The sequence below is a fragment of the Prionailurus viverrinus genome, chromosome D1, assembly GCF_022837055.1.
Source record: "Prionailurus viverrinus isolate Anna chromosome D1, UM_Priviv_1.0, whole genome shotgun sequence".
Taxonomy (NCBI): Eukaryota; Metazoa; Chordata; class Mammalia; order Carnivora; family Felidae; genus Prionailurus; species Prionailurus viverrinus.
The window spans coordinates 27,207,356-27,231,362 of NC_062570.1; the positions used below are offsets into that span (position 1 = coordinate 27,207,356).

General features: G+C 37.8%; 1 protein-coding gene and 1 pseudogene across 1 annotated transcript in view; one reads left to right on the plus strand and one right to left on the minus strand.

Annotated features, from left to right (window-relative positions):
- Positions 1-14,196, plus strand: part of LOC125176348 (translation initiation factor IF-2-like) — a 43,069-nt gene extending 28,873 nt beyond the window's left edge. The window contains exons 2-4 of the transcript XR_007156226.1: positions 1,020-1,091; positions 9,578-9,641; positions 13,313-14,196. The gene's annotated coding sequence lies outside the window, so the exon portion shown is untranslated. The remainder of the gene's footprint in view (positions 1-1,019; positions 1,092-9,577; positions 9,642-13,312) is intronic.
- LOC125176350 (40S ribosomal protein S29-like) lies at positions 3,536-3,763 on the minus strand (annotated as a pseudogene).
- Positions 14,197-24,007: the final 9,811 nt, after the last annotated feature.

Sequence of the window (24,007 nt, forward strand, 5' to 3'; positions counted from 1 at the left end):
CGTTTTCATTTTGGGAGACAGTGAGTTTGTTAATAACCCAATCTAGAAGGCATTTGTGGTAAGGAGTGTAAGATGGCGATTTACCAAACCTGTGACAGATGGTCATCTTTAGATCAATGCAATGCTGTCCAGTGATAGGTATTACAAAAATAGAATTCCCATAGTAGCCATCTGGATGGGGGGAAAGGTGTTCCCAATTCCCTTAAGTGTTTTCCTAATGCAGGCTTGTACTCGTACTACATTTTGCTAGTCAGTTCGTTCTTTTATTTTCCTAGATGACTATTTCCTAACATCTCTTCTGTCAAACCCCCAATACCTCCTTTCCTACTCTCACTCACAACTGATGACCACCATAACAATAATTATCACACATTTAGTGGCATAACACAACACAATGTATTGCCTTCTAGTTCTATGGCCTTGACACAGGTCCTGCTGGGTTATAAGCAAGGTGTAGGCAGGGCTGTCCCTTTCTGGAAGCTCAAGGGGAGAATCCATCTTCTTGTCTTTTCCACCTTCCAGAGGCCACCTGCATTCCTTGGCTCCTGGTCTCCTTTTTCCATCTGCAAAGTCAGCAACTTTCTGACCCTTTTCCCATCATCATATGTTACTCTGGCCCAATCTTGTGTTTCCCTCTTCCACTATTTTTTAGTAACAGTTTTATTGAAGATCTAATTCACATACCATACAATTCACCTGTTTTAAAATGTACACTCCCATAGTTTTAGTGTATCCATGGAATTGTTCTTCACGACAACCAATATAGAACATTTTTCATCATCCCCAAAAGACACCCTGTACACCCTAGCGGTCACCCTTTTGTTCTCCCCACCCACAGAGCCTGGCAAGCAAAAATTTTTCTTTATCTATGGATTTGCCTGTTGTGGACATTTAATATAAATGGAATAATACAATATGTACTCTTTTGTGCCTGACTTCTTTCACTTAGCCTGTTTTCACAGCTCAGTCATGTTGTTGCATGTGTCAGTATTTATTTCATCCCTTTCTTCTGCTTTTAGGACTCTTCTACAAATAAAATGCACTTGTTAGGAAGAAGAATTTCTGTTGGCAGTACAAGGAAGGAAGAACAGGTATGGGAAAAACTGATGAATATCCATAAAAAAATACAGCACACTAACACTTGTTTCATTTTGATTTCATTTTGTTTTTCTTTGTTAGTTATTCTTTTCTGGTTGTTGACAAAATTTCCAAAGGATTTATCTCAAATGTAAAAGGAGATTTAGGATTTGAATTGCCATAGGCAAGGTATATAGAAGTCCCTCCTTGCTTCAAAATGAGAACCAATTTGGAAAGCTTCCAGGTTTACCAATAATTGGTTTATTATCATAAGTTTATTGCATTCAAAGTTGAGAGGGCAACTGCTCCTATGGTTCGATTTTGATGTCATGTGGAGAAGCTCCATTCCTTAAATTACCCTGTGTTGGAAGGAGTATATTTGCTTCTACAATGGGATTTTATATTTAGATGTCAATTCCTTGAATTTAAGGCAAAGTCTCCTTTTTATTTAGTGGGCTCACCAATATATATCTGTACATCAAGCATTTTTCCTGAACTCCACAACGAATAGCCATCTGTTCCTGCCCCACGATCATTTCACATGCAACATTTCCAGAGAAAAATGATTTGTCTTGCCCTGGACCTATTTCTTCCTTTGAGTTTCTCATTTCAGTGAATCGTATTACCATTCACCAAATTTCCCAAGGTAGAAACCTTAGTCTTCCCATCACCCATACCCAACCAGTAACTAGTCTCCTGAGTTGTTATCATGAATATTTGTTAATTCTTTCTGCTGGTCTCCATGGCCATTACCAGCACCTTAGTTCAGGCCCTTCACCAGTTCTCATGTGTAAGACTGGTGAGTTGAGCCCCTCTTCTGTCCATTCTCCACAGTGTAGCCAGGGATACAGAGCTGATCACATGATTTCTCTTTCTAAAAGCTTGTACAATGTTTTACTCATTGCCCTTAGGATACAGTTCAAACTCCCATATAATGTAAGATATCAATTTTATGAGCCTTGTCTACTCTCCAATATTTATCTTCCTCTCATCACCTTACCATCACCAATTTCATGTTATCATATTTTCCCAATCTGCTTATATTCTGCTTATATTTCCCAATCTGCATATTTTCCCAATCTGTTTATATTCTCTTTACTGTCTGTGTCTTTTTACGTATCATGTCTCTTGCCTGAGAAACCCTTTTCCCCTTTCCTCTGGCTAACTCATATATGTTGAGACTCAGCTTAGTCACTAATATCCTTTAGAAAGGATGTTTCCAGATATTTCCTGCTTGAGCTAAATGCTCCTACCTATGTGCTTCATAACTTCTGTATACTTAACCAATACCATGATACTTATCACATGGTTTTATCTGTTAATTTTACTTTATGTTTTTCCAAGCACATTATAAAGTCCTTTATGACAAAGACTATTTTTTTGTGTATCTTTGAAAGCTGAGAACCTGCCAGAGAGCTGACAATTGGTTAGCTTTCAATAAATTTTGGTTAAATAAAGGGAAAAAAATTAAATGACACTTAATGAGTGGTTTGGGAGGGCTATGAAAACACATTTCATCCCCAGTATAGTTAAGTTTTTTTATTGTGGTAAAATACACATAACAGAAAATTTACCATTTTCACCATTTAAAAAAAAATATTTATTTGTTTTTGGGAGAGAGACAGACAATGCAAGTGGGGGAGGAACAGAGAAAGAGGGGGACACAGAATCCAAAGCAGGCTCCAGGCTCAGAGTTGTCAGCACAGAGCCCGACATGGGGCTCGAACCCACAAGCCATGAGATTGTGACCTGAGTTGAAGTCGAATGCATAACCAACTGAGCCCCCCAGGAGCCCCCCATTTTAACCATTTTTAAGTGTATAATTCAGGGACATTAAGTACATTCGAATTGTGGTGCAAACGTTACCACTAATCCTTTCCAGAACACTTTCGTTATCCCAAACAGAAACTCTGTGTACATTAAATGATAACTCCCATTCTACCCTTCCCACAGTCCTTAGAAACCTCTATTCTACTTTCTGTTTCTGTGAATTTGCCTATTCTCGGTAACTCATAAAGTGGAATCATGTAATATCTGTCCTTTTTTTTACCTGGTTTATTTCACTTAGTATACTGTTTTCAAGGTTTGTTCATGTTGTAGCATGTACCAGAATTTGATTTGTTTTTAAGGCTAGAAAACATTCCATTGTATATGTATACTGCATTCTGTTTGTCCATTATCTATTCATGGACACTTGGAGTGTCTTGCTATGAATATTGGTATACAAGTAACTGTTTGAGTCCCTGGTTTAAATTCTTTTGAATATAAGCCTAGAAGTGGAAGTGCTGAATCCTATGGTAGTATAGTTTATATTTACCCTTGTGAGGGACCACACCTGTTTTCCAAAGTGGCTGCATTTTACATTCCCACCAGCAGTGAACAAGAGTTCCAACTCTTTTTTTTTTCATAATTGAAGTATTTTTATTTTATGTACAATGAGTTGACACTAGGTAGGTATCTTGGATATCTGCAGTTAAGGTAGGTATCTTGGATAACCCATTCAAGGAAGTTCAGTTAATCCAACTTAATGAAGCCTATATCCTTCGTGTCCTGACAGAAACACCAGCAGCACATATTGAGGCTGTATTTCCAGTTCAGAGCGTGCTGGTTTGAGCAGATGCAGCAAGAAATGAGAATGCTGGCCACATTTCCTCGAATGGCTCCAGTAGAGCTGCTGGTGATCCATCTTGTTTGCTTGGATGCGATGAGGCAAATGGCTGAAAAAGGTTCCAGTTTCTCACATCTTCACCAACACTTCCTTTTTACTCCCTCCCTCCCTCCCTCCCTCCCTCCCTCCCTCCCTCCCTCTTCCTTCCTTCCTTCCTTCCTTCCTTCCTTCCTTCCTTCCTTCCTTCCCTCCCTCCCTCCCTTCCTTTCTGTGCTTTTGAGCATGAACTAGTATCTCCTTGTGGTTTCAATTTGCATCTCCCAAATGGCTAGTGATGTGGAGCATCTTTACATTTGCTTGTTCACCAATTGTATATCTTTTTTGGATAAATGCCTTTTCAAGTCTTTTTCCTCTTTTTATATTGGTTTGTTTTTTGTTGTTGTTGAGTTGTAGGAATTCTATATATTCTGGATATAAGATATATGATCAGCAAGTATTTTCTCTCTTTTGGTGTGTTATCGTTTCATTCTCTTGATAGTGTCCTTTGAGTAACAAAAGTTTTAATTTTAATTTGGTCCAATTTATCTACTTTTTATTGTTGTTGTCTATTTGTTTTTAATGTCATATCCAAGAAATCATTGCCAAAATCCAACGTTAAGAGTTTTTTTCTATATTGCCTTCTAAGAGTTTTATAGTTTCAGTTCTTATGTTTAGGTCTTTGATCCAGTCTGAGTTAATTTTTACATACAATGCTAAGGTAAGGGTCCAGTTTCATTCTTTTGCACATGGATATCCAACTTTCCCAACACCATTTGTTGAAAGACTACCCTTTCCCCATTAAATAGTCTTGGCACCCCTCTTGAAAATCATTTGACCACAAAATTAGACTTTATTTCTGGGGTCTCTATTCTATATGTTTATACTTATACCAGTACCATGCTGTTTTGATTACTGTGGCTTTATAGTAAGTTTTATAGTCAAGAAGTGTGAGTCCTTCAACTTTATTTTTATTTTTAATATAGTTTTGGCTATTTGGGGTCCCTTGAGATTCTGTGTGAATTTTAGAATGGATTTTTCTATTTCTGCAAAAAATGTCATTGGGATTCTGATAGAAATATCATTGAATCTGTAGATTGCTTTTTGATAGTATTGATATCTTAATATTATTAAGTCTCCAATCCATAAACATGGGATGTCTTACCATTTATTTCTGTCTTTAATTTTTTTCAGCCACATTTTATAGTTGTAAGTGCACACTTATTTTGCCTCCTTGGTTAAGTTTGTTTCTAAACACTTTATTCTTTTTGGTGCTATTGTAAATGGAATTTTCATTTTAGATTGTTTATTGCTATTATATAGAAATAGCAATATAGAAATATGCACTCTTTTTGACTGTTGATTTTTGTATCCTGTAAGTCTTCTGAATTTTTTATTAGTTTTAACAGCGTTTGTGTGTATGTGTGTTGTGTGTGTGTGTGTGTGTGTGTGTGTAGAATCTTTAAGGTTTCTACATATAAGATCATGTTGACTGTGAACACAGGTAATTTTACCTTTTTCTCCCCCCCCCCATGTGGATACCTTTCCTTCCTTCCTTCCATTTTTTCTTTTCCCTTCCTTCCTCCCTCCTCTACCTCCCCCTACTCCTCTTCCTCTTCTCCTCCTCCTTTTTTCTTCCTCTTCCCTCCTTCTTCTTCCTTTTCTGCTTCTCCCTCTCCCTTCCTCTTTTTAATGTAAGTTTTTACCCTTGTAAATGTCCCTATTAGAACTACTTTTGCTACATTCCATAAATTTTGATATGTTTTATTTTCATTTTAATTTTTACCAATGTATTATCTAATTTCACTTGTGAGTTCTTCTCTAACTCATTGATTGTTTAAGACTATGTTCTTTAATTTCCACATATTTTTGATTTTTTAAACGTCCCTTCTATTTTTGATTTCTAGTTTCATTCTATTTTGCTAAGATGATGCATTGGGGGCACCTGGGTGGCTCAGTTGGTTAAGCATCTGACTCTTGGTTTCAGGTCAGGTCATGATCTCATGGTTTGTGAGTTTGAGCCCTGTATTGGGCTCTGCTCTGAGAGTGATGACAGCATGAAGCCTGCTTGAGATTCTCTCTCTCCGCCACTCCCCTGCTTGTGCACTCTCTCTCTTTCTCAAATTAAACAAATAATCCTAAAGATGCATGATATCAATTTTTTTAAATTTATTCAGAATTGTTTTGAATATATGTATGAATGCATATATATATGCTGATTAGTGCATACATGCTTATACTTATATCTTTTTGATGAATTGAATCTTCTGTCAAGATATAATGTCCTTATTTATCTCCTTTTTTTTATTATGAAATTTATTGTCAAATTGGTTCCCATACAACACCCAGTGCTCATCCCAACAGGTACCCTCCTCAATACTTATTTTTCTCTTGTAACAGACTTTAACTTTATTTCTACTTTGTCTGATATTAGTATAGTCATCCTAGTGCTCTTTTGATTATTGTTTGCATGGAATATCTTTTTCCACCCTTCCATTTTCAGTCCCTTTATGTGTCTTTGGATCTAAAGTGAGTCTCTGGTAGACAGTATATAGTTGGATCATATTTTTAAATCAGTTCTGCTAGTCTATGCCTTTTGATTGGAGAGTTTAATCCATTTACATCTAAAGTAATTATTGATAAGTGATGAGTTACTAAATCCTATACCTGAAACTAATATCACACTATATGTTAACTAACTGGAATTTAAATAAAAAACTTGGAAGAAAAAAATAAAATAATTACTGATAATAAAGAACTTACATTTGTCATTTTGCTATTTCATTTTTATATGTCCTATAGTTTTTTGTTTTTCATTTACTCCATTACTGCTTTCTTTTGTGTTTTGTTGATTTTTTTGTAGTGACATATTGTGATTCTCTTATTTCCTTTTGTTTGTATTCAATAGCTATATTTTTGTGACTACAATGATAATTGCATAAAATATCCTAAAGTTATAGCAACCTAATTTGAATTGATAACTTAATTTCAATTGCATACAAAACTTCCACTTCTCTACAGCTGTATCCCCCTCCCCACCCAACTTTATGTTACTGATGTAACAAGTCACATTTTTATATATTATGTACCTATATTAGTTTCCTAGTGCTACTCTAACAAGTTACCACATATTGGGTGGTTTAAACAGTAGAACTTTGTTATCTTACAGTTCTGGCAGCTAGAAGTCCAAGATCAACATGTCAGCAGGACTGCTTCCTTCTGAGGCTGTGAGAGACAATCTGTTCCATGCCTCTTACCTACATTCTGGTGGTTTTATAACAATCTTTGGTGTTCTTTCACTTACAGAAACATCATCCCAGTCTCTGCCTTCATGGTCATATGGCATTCTTTCTGTGGGCCTGTCTCTGAATTTCCCCTTTTTATAATTACATCAGTCATATTGGATTAGGGCCCACCATACTACATTGTGACCTCATCTTAACTAATTTTATCTGCAATGACCTTATACAAAAACAAAGTCATATTCTGAGGTACAGAAGGTTAAGACTTCAACATATTAATTTTGAGGGGGACATAATTTGACCCCAAACAGTGCCCAATAACAGATTTGTAATTATTTTATGCATTTTTTCTCTTAATTCCTTTATCAGAGATCTTTATGTCTTCATAGAGCTTCAAGTTACTGTCTAGCATCCTTTCATTTTAACTTGAAGCATTTCTTGTAAGGCATTACCGAATGATAGTGAATACCCTGAGTTTCTGTTTACCTCGGAATGTCTTAATTTCTCCTTTATTTTTCCAGGAAAGTTTTGGTGGCTATTGAACTCTTGGTTGACAGTTTTTATTCTTCATCACTTTAAACATTTCATTCTACATTCCTCTGGCCTCCAAGGTTTCTTGTGAGAAATTGGTTGATATTCTTATTGAGGATCCCTAATACTTGGTGATGGTTCACTTTCCTCTTGCCACTTTCAAGATTCTTTCTTTAGCTTTGGGCAGTTTGCTTATAATGTGTCTCAACTGGATCTTTTTGAGTTTACCCTACTTGGAATTCATTGGGCTTCTTGGAGTCATAAAATTTATGTATTCTTGGACTTGTAGATTCATGTACTTCATCAAATTTAGGATGTTTTACATTATTGCTTCGAATAGTCTTTTCCCCTTTCTCTTTTCTCTTCTAGGACTCACATAATGTGGTGTTGGCATGTTTCATAGTATCCCACAGGTCCCTTAGATTCTGTTCACTTTTCTTCATTCTTTTTGTTTCTGCTCCTCAGACTCCATAATTTCAATTGTCTGGTTCTCAGGTTTCCTAATTCTTTCTTCTGTTTGTTCAAGTTTGCTGTTGGATCTCTCTAGTCAATTTTTCATTTCAAATGTTGTAATTTTCAGCTCCAGAATTTCTGTTCACTTCTTTTTTAAAATTTATGTCTTTGTTGCTGTTATTATTTTGTTTGTACATCATTTCCCTGGTTTTCTTTAGTTCTTTATCCATGTTTTCCTTTAGGTCTCTGAGCATATTTAAGTTTCCTCTAGTAAGTCTGATGTCTGGGTCTTTCAGGAATGGTTTCTGTGAATTTATTTTGTTTCTTTGAATAAGATATATTTTTCTGTTTTTATCTATACCTAGTGATTTGTTGCTGAAAATTGGAATTTAGCTATTATAATATAGTAACCTCTGGAGATCACATTTCTCCCCCTTCCCCAGGGTTTGATTGTGTGTGTGTGTGTGTGTGTGTGTGTGTGTGTGTGTGTTGTTGAAGTCTGTAGTAGTCTGTAGTTTTTTAGTGTTTTCCCAACTATTTTTGCAGAGGTCAATCCTCTGCATATGATCACTGAAGTCTCTGTGCCTTAGCTGACATTTGGCATTGTTTTTGTAGAGATTTCCTTAAATGCCCAGAGCTCTTCCAGTGTTTGTAGATTGATTTTATGCTAGGGCATTCCTTCAGCACTTAGGTAGGCTTGTTCTGAGGCTAGCAGTCTGCTCAAGGTGAAAGCTTAAGATCTTCTCAGACTTTTTCTGAGCATGCATCTTGCTTGGATATGCATGTGGCTTCCTAAATTCTCCCATATATTAATTTCCCCTTAATTTCCCAGTTGCACCCCAGGTTTTCCTCTGTGCCTTAAATAGTCTGTTGTGTTTCCACTTGTAATCTCTTGCCCCAGAAGTCTGTGGGTCTGTAGTCATCTTGCAAATTTATGAGTAGTGTCCACTGCTTTTCCTGTATGATTTCCGAGTTAGACATAACAGAGACAAGCTCCTTATCTCAGTCCTTTAGGTATCCACCGGACAATTTCGAACAGATATACACACTAATTTGCAAATAAGGTCTTCCCTGCTCCTTCCAGTTTGAGTGATAGTACTGGGAACTAGGCTACCACCACTTCAAGACCAAAACCACTGCCATGCTGGGGAGGGGTAGACTAAGGGTGAGTAAAAATGCCACAAAACTTCCCTACTGTTTGAAGATCACTTTTTATTATTATTATTATTATTATTATTATTATTATTAGGTGTTTGGTTGGTGGCTGTAAACCTTTGAGTGTTTCCAGAGATCCAGTAAGATTGGTTTAGTTTCTGCTTTTAGAAAATATTTCTGGGGCGCCTGGGTGGCGCAGTTGGTTAAGCGTCCGTCTTCAGCCAGGTCACGATCTTGCGGTCTGTGAGTTCGAGCCCCGCGTCGGGCTCTGGGCTGATGGCTCAGAGCCTGGAGCCTGTTTCCAATTCTGTGTCTCCCTCTGTCTCTGCCCTTCCCCCGTTCATGCTCTGTCTCTCTCTGTCCCAAAAATAAATAAACGTTGAAAAAAAAAAAAAAAAGAAAATATTTCTGTGGGGAGATGAAAGCTTGGAGCTTTCTAGCTGCCATTTTGATGATGTCTTCTTTTTCAACATAGTTTTGCCTTCACTTGGACTTTGACCAAAGGACATTAGAAGCCTTGCCATGAGACCCAAATGAAGGTGGGTGCAGTCACAAAAAATGGGAACAAAGACACTCTTAGCCACTATAAGAAACTTGGAATAAGAACTTGTTTGGGTAGTTAAAGTTTTATAGATGAGGAATCCACTAGGATATTGGATGACAGTTGAGAACAGATAAGCTTCTGAAATGTTCTGTCCAGGTAGTAAATTGCTCAGGGAGCTGGTGCTTGCTGACAGTATGGGACAGCTGCAGTTACATGCTACAAATGGTAGGGTCTGTTTCTGGATGCAAATTGATTCCAGCTCATGAAGGGTTTTGAGCAATGCCAAAAATGATCTAGTAGAAGAAAATGTGAAAATAATGAGATGGCTGGTTCTGGTGCTAAATTAGAGCCTCCCCTCAGGGCTGAGAGAACCTGTCTAATCCAATTCATTCCTAATGGTAGCTGTCATATCAGTTTGTCCTAATCCTGACTGTGGTTCACAGCTGTATCTCAGAAATGACTTGGGAAGGTAAGCCTTTAGTAATTGTCTCCATCTTTCCATTTCCAACCTCTTTCTCCTGCCAGTAGCACCCCTACCTCTCCTCTCAGTCTTCTTCTCTGACTACTTATCCTCTTTTGCCTCCTACTCCCTCAGTGAAAATAATACTCCAAGGAAATAATCTGCTAAATGAATTCACATTAAGGTGTACATATTGAATAAGACTTGAGTGTAAACATGTTCAGGGGCTGTTTGCATTTTAACAGCAATCTATACTTCAAGATAAAAGAAAAAATGTCTAATTGTGAAGCTCTAATTGTTACCTGTTCAATAGGAAAAAGAATTTTTAGAGGAGCTTGTTCCAACTCAGTATTATTCTGTTTCCTAGGTATTCACTACTCCAGAGCGCATGAAGAAATACAAATTATAAAAGAGCTTTAAAAAAACAAATTTGTTCTCCCAATGTGCAATGAAGCTCTGGGGCTGATTTGAGTATATCATTGCTGGATAACAAACTTTTACATTCGTCTAGCCAGAGACACCAGGGATAAAGCCAAGACCTTGATTATATTGAGAAGTTGAGTCAAGGAGATTTTCACCTTGCTATAGGAAAAGCTGATAAGAAATAATAGAACAATCTAATTTAGGATCTTGAATATTTTAAAGGATAATAAGCAGCCTCCATTCCTTTTCATGGCCTTTTTTCCTGTCATCATCACAGAATCTTCTTTGGGATACGGTACACAAAGTGGTCATTGGGGGGAGTGGGTAGTGTCAGTGCTAGAAAAATGGGTACCAGGAAGTAAGAGCTAAGAGTGGGAAACACTCTTCATCATGATTGAATCTAAACTCTCCTAGCTTCTGTTTCTTCCTCTGTAATGTGGGAACAATAATATCTATTGAAGAGAATTAGAACTCTTTTGATTGTAAGCTATAAGAAGCCATGTTGAACTAGGTTAAGTTGCGGGGGGGTGGGGGGGGAGGAATTTATAGGCTTCATTCTGGATGTCCAAGGGGCATTGGCTGGATCCTGAGACCTAAAGAATCCCTTCAGAACTTTCTGGCTCTCCATTTCTTAGCTCTACTTGTTTTTATTTGGATTTATTCTCACACCATTGTAATTTTGTGTCAGCTAAGAAGATCTAAAAAAATGTATCTATCAGCTTAACAATTCTAACAGAAAATCTCATTCAGATATCAGTCCCAAGGAAGATTACATTGCCTTGCTCAGGTTAGATGTCTAAACCCTAGCCAATCACTGTGTGGTGGGATTTGTTGATTGGCCAGCCTAAATCATATGTGTAACCCAGTGACTTGGCCAGTATACCATAGATCCTTTCCAGGATCACCTTGCATGGAGGGAGAATTCCCTAAAGGATTCAGGAAGCAGAGGATGGGAAAGTATGCTGGGCATAAAAATATTATAGCTATTATAATCTATCCAACCTACCACTACAGGTTAAAAAATCAAATGAGCAGATACAGGGAAGCTGTTCATAAAATGCAATCATAATTAAAACTTTTTATTCCAATGATGGTAAATACCATGATCATTGAAATCAAGAAAGCTGCATTGTATAAAGATGGCTTTATTATTATTATTAAGGATGGGAAAAGATGAACCATTCAACATCTGGTGTGAAATAACTGGATAGGCCTCTGAAAAAAATGAAAGTAGAAGCCCTACCTCTCACACATAACAAATGGATTAAAGATTTAAATGTAAAAATGAAACCATAAAAGTACTAGAAGAAAACATGAGAAAATTCTTTTATAATCTTGGAATGGGAATGGTCTTCGAATCATTATTCAAAATTCTGAACTCATAAAAATATGACTGATGAATAAAACTACATCAGGGGCGCCGGGGTGACTCAGTTTGTTAAACGTATGACTCTTGATTTCAGCTCAGGTCATGATCTCACAGTCATGAGATGGAGCCCCGTGTTGAGCTCTGTGCTGAGCATAGAGCCTAAGATTCTCTTTCTCTCCTTCAGCCTCTCTCTCCTGCTAGTGCTGTCTCTCTTTTTAATTTTTTTTTAATGTTTATTTTTTGAGAGAGAGAGAGAGAGACAGAGCACAAGTGGGGGAGAGGCAGAGTGAGAGAGAGAGAGAGGGATACCAGAATCCAAAGCAGGCTCTAGGGTCTGAGCTGTCAGAACAGAGCCTGATGTGGGGCTCAAACCCATGAACTGAGAGAGCATGACCTGAGCCGAGGTCGGATGCTTAACTGACTGAGCCACCAAGGTGCCTCTCTCTCTCTTAAAAAACAAAAATAAAAGAATGACATCAAAATCAAACATTTGTATGGTGAAAAACATCATTTGAGAAAAAGTCAAAAGGCAAAAAACAAATGGAATAAGAGGCAGTAATGCATTGGAGATGGCCTGCTCTGGCTCACAGGAGCTGATTATTTAATTTTCAGGAACTTTGAAAGCTGATTATCAAACACAGCCATTATTTAAAATTAAGTCATACAGGCTTATAATTAAACACAGAATGTTACAAACAAAGGTAAAAAATACTTCAAACGCATCACTTTCTAATTGTTTAACTACATTTTACTGTCATCCATGCTCTTGAGGTTATCTATGCGTATTGTGTCTATACCGTGGAGATATTATATAATGGTCCGCTGCTGCACATCTCTTTCCAATTCCACATTTAGAGATGTCATATTGGTAGCTTGAAATTATCTGTGGTGGGAACATTTACATCATGGAAGTTGCCAAATGCTGTGAACCAGGGCATATTTTCCCCAGAGACCACTGTTAAACATTAACCAATATAGCAGTGGAAAACAGTTTTTGCAACTCACATTACAGAAAAAGGGCTAATCTCCCTATATAATGTGTTCCTGTAAGTGAAGTATAAAAATACTATTAACCTAATAGAAACATTAGAAAACTATGAAGTGTCCATTCTTAGAAATAAAGTCCTCTGTGTCATAAGAGAAATGCAAATCAAAACCATCCTGAGATACTATTTTTTTACCTATTAAATTAACAAAACTCCAAGTTAAATAAAACTCTGTTGGCAGGGCTGTGGGGAAACAGACTTCCTCTTACATTGCTGATGAGGATATAAGTTTGTATAACTACTTTGGAAGGCAATTTGGCAATATATATGTAAAATTACTAATATATCAACTATCTGACCCAGCAGCTCCATCTCTGGGAATTTACCCTATCATATAGTATAGAGCGATTTTGTTTTCTTTTTAATAGCAAAAGATTGGAAACAACACAAACGTCCATCCACATGGACTGGCTTAATAATCTGTGGAACAGTCAGACAATGGAATTAACTGGAGCTGTAAAAAACTTTAAGTCATTCTCCAAGTTGAATATGTAAGAATCTCCAAGTTATATTTTCCCCCATAGTTTTATTGAGATATAACCAACATATAACAATGTATTTGTTTAAATTATAGAACACAATGCTTTGATGTATGTATATCTTGCAAAATAATCACCACAGTAGATTTAGTTAACATCTATAACCTCACGTAGTTATATCTTTTTTCTTGTGATGGGAACTTTTAAGATCTTGTAAGATCTTAGCAACTTTCAAATATACAATACAGTATTTTTATCTATAGGCATCATGCTGTACATTATATCTCCAGAACTTGTTTATCTTATGACTGAAAGTCTGTACCTTTGGATCACCTTCACTCATTTTGCTCACCCCTACCCCTTGCCTCTGGCAGCCACCAACCTGTTCTCTTCTATGAGTTTCTTTGTTTTTTTAGACTCCATATATAAATGAGATCATACAATATTTGTGTTTGTCTGACTCATTTCACTTAGCATAATGCCCTGGGGATCCATCTATATTGTCCAAATGGTAGGATTTCCTTCTTTTTTTATGACTGTATACTATTCATATAGTATTCAAATATAATACTTTCTTTGTTCATCAGGTTACATTATTAAGTGAAAAAAGGCAAGGTTAATATCAGAGTGTATATCACATTATATTTTGCATAATTAAATAAAAATATAGTTGTATGTGATTTGCATAAACAAACTGGAAGGATAAATAAGAAACTAATGGAAATGATAATGGGGGAGGTTGCTATTAGGATGTGGGAACTGGGTGTGTGAAAAATGGGGTGAGATCAAGACTTGGCATTATCTTTTTACACTAAAATAAATGTTTAACTATTTCAATGTTCTTTTTAAAAAAATTTTTTTTAAATGTTTATTTATTTTTGAGAGACAGAGTACAAGTGGGGAAGGAGCAGAGAGAGGGAGACACAGAATCCAAAGCAGGTTCCAGGCTCTGAGCTGTCAGCACCAAGCCCAATGCAGGGCTCAAACTCAGAACCTTGAGATCATGATCTGAGCCAAAGTCAGCGCTTAACCGACTGAGCCACCCAGGCACCCCTCAATGTGCTACTTTTTTATAAAGCTAAGTGAAAAGAAAGAAAAGCTTCACTAAAGAACTTGGTTGTTTATTCCACTAGACATTCAATAAATAGTTATTGAGCAGCGACCATGTGACAGGCACTGTCCTAGGAACTGCTCCCAGAAGACAGCACCAGACCATGTAAGCTGTGAAGAGTTTAGTGGTTGTCTTTGACATATATCACTCTTGAAATGCCACATCTTCTATTACACCCATTCAACAGTTCTCTCATCCCATCTGGTCTCATATTCACTGCCTCAACATGGGGAAACAGCCCCCAGGCCCTTCAGGTCTAGTGACCATTTAATGTTTGTGTCTTCACTGTGGGGATGTTCTTTGTATATGATTTCACATCTCTGTTTGTCTTTCTTTTTGAGTGTGTTGTTTAATGTAATTGATGGGGAATTTGATATTTTAAAAGCTCAGGGCTTTCATTTTATGGACCGTGAATGAAATAGACAACAATTCCTGTGAATTTACATTCTAGCGCTGATCAGAGAAGGGCTTTGTGAAGAGGCGATATTGAACACAGACATGAAAGTTATAAGGGAAAGTGCTTGTCAGTATCTGGGATTATGCTTGTAGGTTCATAATAATTATTATTTTTGCTGCCCTCAGGGGAATTGCAAAACATTACACACACACACACACACACACACACACACACACACACTTACCCTTATTTACGAATATACACTGCTGCCAAACTATCTAATGCCTATTTCCAACTGATTGCTTACCTGGTAATGATGATAGCTTTGAAAGGAGTAAACCACCTCTGGTCTCTTGCTCTGGCTCCCAGTAACCAAGGTCACAGCAGACATTTTGGCGGCCTCTGGCTTTGATTGACAGATATACCTCTGGTTGTGGGGGCTTTGTCCTCATTCCAAATGAAGCTAAATGGCCCATAAAATTAAACCCTGACCTTTTAAATATCATATTCTACCAACCAGAGTAAACAACACACTTGAAAAGAAAAAAAAAAAAACAAAACAAGATGTGAAAATGTATACAGAGAACACAGGGGAGAATAAAACATTCAATTTATTACTAGACCTTGACAGTCATGGTGGGATTTTTTTTTGCCATGTTGGGGTCAGCTATATGAGACTGGTTTGGAGGAAAGAACACTGTTGGGTAGGCATAATGTTGGGGGGGCATGTGAAGAGCAGTTAATGTATGTTTAAAGAAACTCACAAATTCTTTAGCTTTAAATCACAACTTACATGATCTGGTGCCTGTTTTCTGGGCTCCTGTAGTACCTATGCTCTCTTTTGTCCCAGCTCCTACTGCATTTTTTGTTGTTGTTGTTGTTGGTAATTGTTGATTAAGTGGTGAGCTCCTTAGAGGAAAGTACTGTACATATTTCCCCCATATCCCTAGAACCTAGCACAGCCCTGACATTTAGAAACCTCCTTTGAAAGACTGGGGAAGACATGTCCTATGAAGCAAGAAACTGGATAACCTTGTAGACATCTCTTTGCTTTGCGAGAGTTAGAGTCCAAGAGGCATGCTTTGTTTTTCAGTTGGGTGAGTTGATGGACTGTGGGTGTTTTTGGTAACTGTTAAGATTTCCTCCTCCCAGTTACCCTGCACTCTACATGTACACATAATGCAGCTGGCTCAGCACAGCTGACTGTGACAGTTCTCAGCTCCGTGCCAGCTGGTTAGGCTCTCCCATGAATTTGTCCCAGAGTCTCCCACACCCTGTGATCTGACTGTAATCCAATCCCCTTCCTTAGACTTCTCTGATCACCCTCCCTGTGTTTTTCTCACCCCTGTCCCTTGCTGTATGAGCTGCTCAGACTTCAGCAGCTATGTGGGACTAAAGCATGCTCTGAGTTCATCCACAGAGCATGTGCCGGGACAGCCAAGTACTCCAGGTTTGAATAAAATGACCCAATCTATTTGGTATTCACTGGGCAGTCACATAGGGACATGTCCATTCTGGGATGTCCCTCAACAGGGCAGATGCTGCCTCAGCCAGATTTGCCAAAGGTCCTTAAGTCTGGCTCCCGGTGGGAGGCTGGGGAGGTCAAAGTATACCTTCCACTGCTGCCCTGCCACGCTCCTTGTTCTACCACCATTTTGCCTTAATAATGAGTTCCCATAGGAATTCCTACCCCAAATTTCATTTGGATTCCTCCCAATTTGATATCCCTCACCTGGTCTGTAACTGCAAATTTAGAAGACCCAAAATAGCAGCTTTCGTAGACAAGGGACTATTTCATTTCTGGGAGTAAAGAATTGGCACTGGCTAATGAGTTATATTCCAATGTACAATGCCCTCTGATTGTGTATTATATATTAGCACTCTGGACTTGAAAGAGACAATTGTGTAATGTTTGCCCATTAATTGAGAATAATCATCTCAGCTGCACAGTGTTGCATACCAGCCAAGCTTGTCATTCTCTGATCCAACAGCTTTTAATTGTTGTGTTGCCCTTTAATGGCAACCATTCTCAGAGTTTAGAGAACAAAAACAGAGACTTACCTAAATATCAGCTCCTTCCCACCCTGAGAGAAAAGAATCCATTTAGATGGAAAGGATTTGCGTTTTCTAATCCCTGGAGAGTGATCATGCCGTAGCAATTTCCATTATCCATCAAGTCTAAATGCTAAGGCCATGGGATTGCTTCTTCCTAATAAAGTTAGGAAATGTAGCAGACAAGGAAAAGGCTTGCATGATTACACAGTAAGCTGGAGACTAAAATAGAAGAGATGCCTTAAAATCATTGTCAAGACTCTTTTGAATGCAAGTAACAGAAAATCTAAATCAAATTGTCTTATGTCAAAATTTTTATTGGTTCACATAACTGAAAAATCCTGGGGTGGAACTGCTTCAGCATGTCTAGATTCCAGGGCTCAAAAATATCTTCAAGCTTTGGTCCCATGCTCTCCATATCGTGAGTCTTCTCCTCTACTGCTGCATTCTTAGATGGGCACTCCCCTCGTCAGGCAAGATGGCAGGTGGCAGCTTAGTTCCAGGCTCACATCTCTGGTGAAAGTTCCAAGATGGAATTTCACTGGACCAGCTTGGGTTATGCTCTTTATTCTGAATCCATCGTGATGGCCAGGGAGAATGGAGTATATTCACTGGCCACACCTTAATCACGCTCACCCCTGTGGGTGAAAGGCAGGGTCAAATCCATCAACCTGAACCATGTGAACTAGCAATAGAAAGTGGTCGTGTGTCCCCAAGAAAAAAAAAACAGGCACTGTTATCAGAAAAATGGGACTGGATACAGAACAAGCAAGAAAAACTGAGGTACTGTACTTTCATCTCAACCTCAGGAATGAATGTCTTTGTTGGTTGGTAATTTAAGCTTAATGTCTTCTCCCAGAACTCTCTGTATAATAAAGATGACCATTTACCAAGTACCTGACACTGTGTGGAGTGTTTACATATATCCTCTCATTTAATCCTTACAACTAAAGAATCAGGCAGGTATGATTAACCCCTCTTCTAAATGAAGGAATGGAGGCAGATGGAGATTGAGTAACATGCTCCAAGCTACACAACTATTAAAAGGTGAGTTATAACTCAACTGGAGCCTAACTCCAAAGTATTGCCTTTTCTCCTTTTCTGTGTTTCCCAAACTTGCCCATTTGCAAATGCAAATTGCCCATTTACAGACTTTCTGGAGTGCTTATTGAACATAGAGGTTCTCAGGCACATTCTCTCCTCTACTCCCAGCTCTGCCCCAGAAATTATAATTCAATAAGTCTGGGCTAAAGTCTGGGAATCTCTTTTGTTAACAAGTGTGCTCTGTGATTCTTATGATCAGACTAGTTTTAAAATGCACAATATCATGCTGCCTCCCACAGGTTAAAAATACCTGCACATGGCCACTGCCCAATGCTGGCTCCCTTTTCCTGTCTGCTCCTTTTCTCCACAGAGCATGTAAGGGAATTGCTTTAGCTGCTGGCTATGCTCAGTTCACTCTCTAGAGCAGTTGTCTCCAAAGATGGGGACTAGGGGGCATACAGAAGTTCTGGTGGTGTCTGGGGAGGCAATATTTTTCCTGTTTTTTTTTTTTTCAATTTCTGTCTGATTTTTATTTAAAAAGAGAAAAAATTCAACTTTACCAAACTTGATATCCAAATTGGCACTGGTATTCTCCTGAGGCACCTGTGAGGCATTTATGATACCTGAGGTGTCTTCAGAGGAGGGCAGGTGGTTCCACAATGCACAGAGATAATGGTGCTCCCATCCTTTGCTAGTTTCCAGGCCCCTGAAACCTTATCTGTACCTAAGGAGAATTACAGATTATATTATCCTGTCCCCCAAAGTCCCCAGGCTTAGAGGGTTTTGGAGGCCAGTTTTACAAAATCATCAATAAACATATAACCATTATGTTATGCCTGTTTCAGATGATAGAAAAGGGAGGAAGGCCACTCAGATCTTTTTATGAATTAGTATAACTTTGATACTGCTGACAAGGACAAAACAAGAAAAGAAAAATGTAGATGTAGGATTCCTAAACAAAGGACTAGTAAACTTAATTTGGAAGTGCAGTGAAAACAATAGACACCCATTTGCAATGACATGGATGGAGCCGGAGAGTATAATGCTAAGTGAAATAAGTCAGAGAAAGACAAATACCATACGATTTCACTCATATGTAGAATTTAAGAAACAAAACAAATGAGCAAAGGGGAAAAGGAGAGAGAAAGACACAAATCAAAAAAGAGGCCCTTAATTACAGAGAACAAACTGATGGTTACCAGAAGGTAGAAGGGTGGGTGGGTGAAATAGGTGTGGGTTAGGGAGTCATGGAGGATTAAGGAGTGCACTTGTCGTGATGAACGCTGGGTGATGACTGGATTTGTTGAATTACTATATTGTATACCTGAAACTAATGTAACACTGTATGTTAACTAACTGGAATTAAAATAAAAACTAAAAAAATATAGATAGCTGATACTTCAAATAAGTAGGATCCATGGAACACAGCCATGCAGTGTCATTATTTTCTTCCTGCTATTGTCCTTAAAAGCTGATATATGGCACTGGTTCTTTCTTACCTATGAATAAATGAAAATCTATAGTCTTTTCTGGCCACTCCAAGTAAAAAGTCTTTTGATCATGAAAAACTGTCTCAGTTTATGAATTAAAATGTATAGTTCTAGGTAACAGTCGAACTTCTAGCACTACAAAGTTAAAGCTTATCCTCATCCTCAACCTGGGCCGGCAGCAGGTGGAAAGTTTGGAATAGACAACAGGGTATTATCTCATCTGTTTCCCTCAGTTGATTTCCTCTTCCATCTCATGCATTCATTAGTTAGTCTCTGACTCCTCTGGGGTTGAAGTAGGGGGAGGGAGGGGAGCAGTAGGAAAGCTCCTACTTGCCCAGCACTATTATGAACTGTTACCAGAACATCCTAGACTGGGCAGAAGTTTAAAGCTAACTTTTTTTTTTTTTAATCATAGAACTCTCTATGGGCTTTCTTTGAGACCCCCTATTTCTGAGAATCTCTCACCTACAATTTAATTCGTGCAAAAGAATGCACCCTTTCTACTTAGTTTCCACCCATGACAGCACTACTTCTTTTTTTTTTTTTTAATTTTTTTTTTCAACGTTTATTTATTTTTGGGACAGAGAGAGACAGAGCATGAACGGGGGCGGGGCAGAGAGAGAGGGAGACACAGAATCGGAAACAGGCTCCAGGCTCTGAGCCATCAGCCCAGAGCCTGACGCGGGGCTCGAACTCACGGACCACGAGATCGTGACCTGGCTGAAGTCGGACGCTTAACCGACTGTGCCACCCAGGCGCCCCAGCACTACTTCTTTATAGAAGCTGATCCTCTCAAATGGAACTAAGATGATCCCACAAAGGCACATATTCGCTTATGCCCCACAACTGGCTCATAGTAAATATCTCCACACTTCGCTCAGATAAATTCTGGGAATGTGAGGTTTCTCCACTGCCTCTGTTTGCTCTGTGTTGGAGCGGCTAGCAGCCAGTCTCTCCCGGTTTAACTTTCTGAGATGTTAGACACAGTCTACACCGTTCTTCGAATTCTAGGAGACTTCATGGAAGAGCAAGGGGCCTAGAACCCAGATTTCATTTTTAAAAAGATGGTGGAATTTGTTCTATTAGATATGCAGACTTATTTTTATTTTTTATTATTATTTTTATTAAAATTTTTTTTTGATGTTTATTTTTGAGAGAGACAGAGACAGAATGCAAGTGGGTTAGGGGCAGAGAGAGAGGGAGGCACAGAATCCGAAGCAGGCTCCAGACTCTGAGCTGTCAGCACAGAGCCTGACATGGGACTCGAACTCACGAGCTGTGAGATCATGACCTGAGCTGAAGTTGGATGCCCAACCGACTGAGCCACCCAGGCTCCCCCAGGCTTATTTTTAAATAAGTCTTAAAAGTTAGGACATGGGATGATGCAAGAATTGGAAAATAAATTGCTGGAACAGGATAGGAAGCCCAGGAATACACTTACACATACGTACATCATATACTCAGTATAAAGGTAGAATTACAAATTGGTGGAAAAATACTGCTTGGGAAACTGATTATCTGTATGGAAAAATACGAAATTGGATCCCTCTCTTACATCATAGGTGGGTTGAAATCCTACAAGTAAAAAAATTTTAAATCCTACAGGTAAGAAAATAGTCTTTATGACCTTGTGTATAGAAAGGTTTCTTAGGGGCATCTGGCTTGCTCAGTCAGAAGAGCATGTGACTCTTGATCTTGGGGTTGTAGGTTCAAGCCTCATGTTGTGGGTAGAGATTATAAATAAACTTTAAAAAAAGAAAAATATTTCTTAGAGTTTGCACCTATAGGAAAAAATAAGGATAATTTTTATCATATTAACGGCAAATTTTCTGCAACAACAAAAGATACCATAAACAAAATAAAAAGACAAAAATGCAGACATTTGGGAAAAGATATTTAAAATGCAAAATTTAACAGAGAAAAGGTATCCAGAATATTGAAAAAGCCCCTACAAACCAATAATGATGATAATGGTAACAGGCAAGCACTGTCCTAAGCACTTGAGATATATTAACTCTTTTAATCTTTACTGTGTCCCTGTGAGATAGGTATTTATTGTCCCCACTTTATAGATGAAGAAACAGTCACCGAAAATGTTCAATAACTTACCTAAAGTCACTGGTGGACCTGAGTTTGAGCCTAGAAGTCTGGTTCCAGGTCCTGTGGTCTTAGCTACTATGTTTGCTCTCACACTCTATAAAAACATCAATCCAAGTAGCCAACATACATATAAGAAGAATCTCAACCCCACTAGCGATCAGAGAAGTGCAAATTACAATACCAAGGAGAAATCATCTCATACCCATGAGTTGGACAAAAAAAAAAAAAAAATCTGACAATACCAAGTTTGAGTGAGGATGTAAGAAGAACATGAAACCTTTTATTTATTAAGAATTTTAAAATTTGAGGGGCACCTGGGTGGCTCAGCCGGTAGAGTGTCTGACTTCGGCTCAGGTCATGATCTCGTAACTTGTGAGTTTGAGCCCCCTTTTCGGGCTTTGTGCTGACAGCTCAGAGCCTGGAGGCTGCTTTGGATTCTGTGTCTCCCTCTCTCTCTGCACCATTCTGTCTCTGTCTCTCTCAAAAATAAATAAACATTAAAATTTTTTTTAAATAAAAAAATAAAAGAATTTTAAAATTTGAGTATAATTGACATACAAGTTATCTTACTTTTGGATGTACTTATTTATTAAAATTTTTTTAAAAGACTTTATTTTTTAAAGTAATCTCTACACTCAACGTGGGGCTCAAAATCCCAAGGTCAAGAGTCTCATGCTCCACCAACTGAGCCAGCCAGGTGCCACTAAAATTGTTTCTTTTACTTGAGTATAGGGGGAAAATGAAGTCTTTTGTACACTGCTGGTGGGAGTATAGATTTGCACAACCGTTTTGGAGAGCAATTTGGCTATAATTAGCAAATTTGAAGGTGCTTATATGCTATGACCCAATAGTTTTACATCTAGAAATATACGCTAGAGAAATTTTCATGCTGTGTGCACAGGGAGATGTATTGAAGAATATTCATTGCAGTATTGTTTATAATAGCAAAATTTGAAAACCTCAGAATTTATTAACAGAAAAAATTGTGATATATAAAATAAAATAACATGCAGCAGTTAAAATGAACCAGCAATATATCTACCAATATAGGTAATTATGAAAAAAATAGTATCATATGGGAAAAACTGGTTGAAGCAAAATACCTGTAGTGTAATACAATTCTGTAATATTTAAACATCCATAAAACAATGCTATTAAATGTGTATGTATATAAGATATGTGGTAAAAGAAGGAAAATTTGAACAAGAATGATAAATAATGTTTTCATGATAGTATTTACCTCTGACAGAAAAAGAAGGGCAATGAGATAGGGGAGATGTCTGCCTAGTAAGTCTCCATTATATTTGTAATGCTTGATTAAAAAAAAATCCTAGGGCACCTGGGTAGCTCAGTCAGTTAAGCCTCTCGCTCTTGATTTTGGCTCAGGTCATGATCTCATGATTTGTGAGTTTGAGCCCCGCACTGGGCTCTGTTCTGACAGTGCAGAGCCTCTTAGGATCTTCTCTCTCCCTCTCTCTCTCTGCCTCACTCTCTCTCAAATAAATAAATAAATAAACTTAAAAAAATGAAAAAAAGTAAAAAACCCGTGAGTTCATAATGATACCTAAAACAACAACAAACACAAAATACAGCCTAATAGTTTCCATTGGAAGTTGCTAGATAATAATTATTCTGTAAATGAATAAATAATGAGAAAGCATTCATTTTATCTTTTGTACACCAACTATATTTCAGTTACTAGATATCTGATAAAGTGGGTTCTATATAGAAGAACTCCAAACAATAAATGCAAAATGAAAGGTAGAAGTTTTAAAAATTTGCCATTTTCAACCTCTAATGAAGTAATTGATCTAGGCAGCATTCACTAATGAGGCTAAAACTATTAGCTGAGATGTTGATGGGGAACATTATAATGGAAGGGTCAGGCTGACACCACATACAACCTGTGATCAATCTTAGTGTCTTGAAAAGTTGTACAGCCTAAATATTATATGCCTCATGAGATGATACAACAAGAAGTATCTCTTATGATGTTTCTTGCCTAAAAAATTGAACTTGATTCCAATCGAGTCTTTAGAACTGCTACTAGTTTACAGGAAATGTGAGGGATGAAAGAATTGCTTAAATGACAAAGATATGATTGGTTAGATCCCAAAGATGGGACATTCTATAGGAAGTGTAACTCAGTTTCTCCAAATATGCTTTATGCTCCTACAAGAATGGCAGTAGAGAAAAAGCAGAGTGAGTTATTATAGGATAAAATACACTGAGGAGATAAAACAACCAAATGGATTGTGAGGTCTTTATTTAGATCCTGATTCAAATAAATCAGCAATAATGAGTTTTTCCTATTGGAGAAAAATCAAGGAAATGTGCATAAGGATTGATAGTAGAGGTCATTAAGTAGTTATTGTTATTTTTTCTTAATT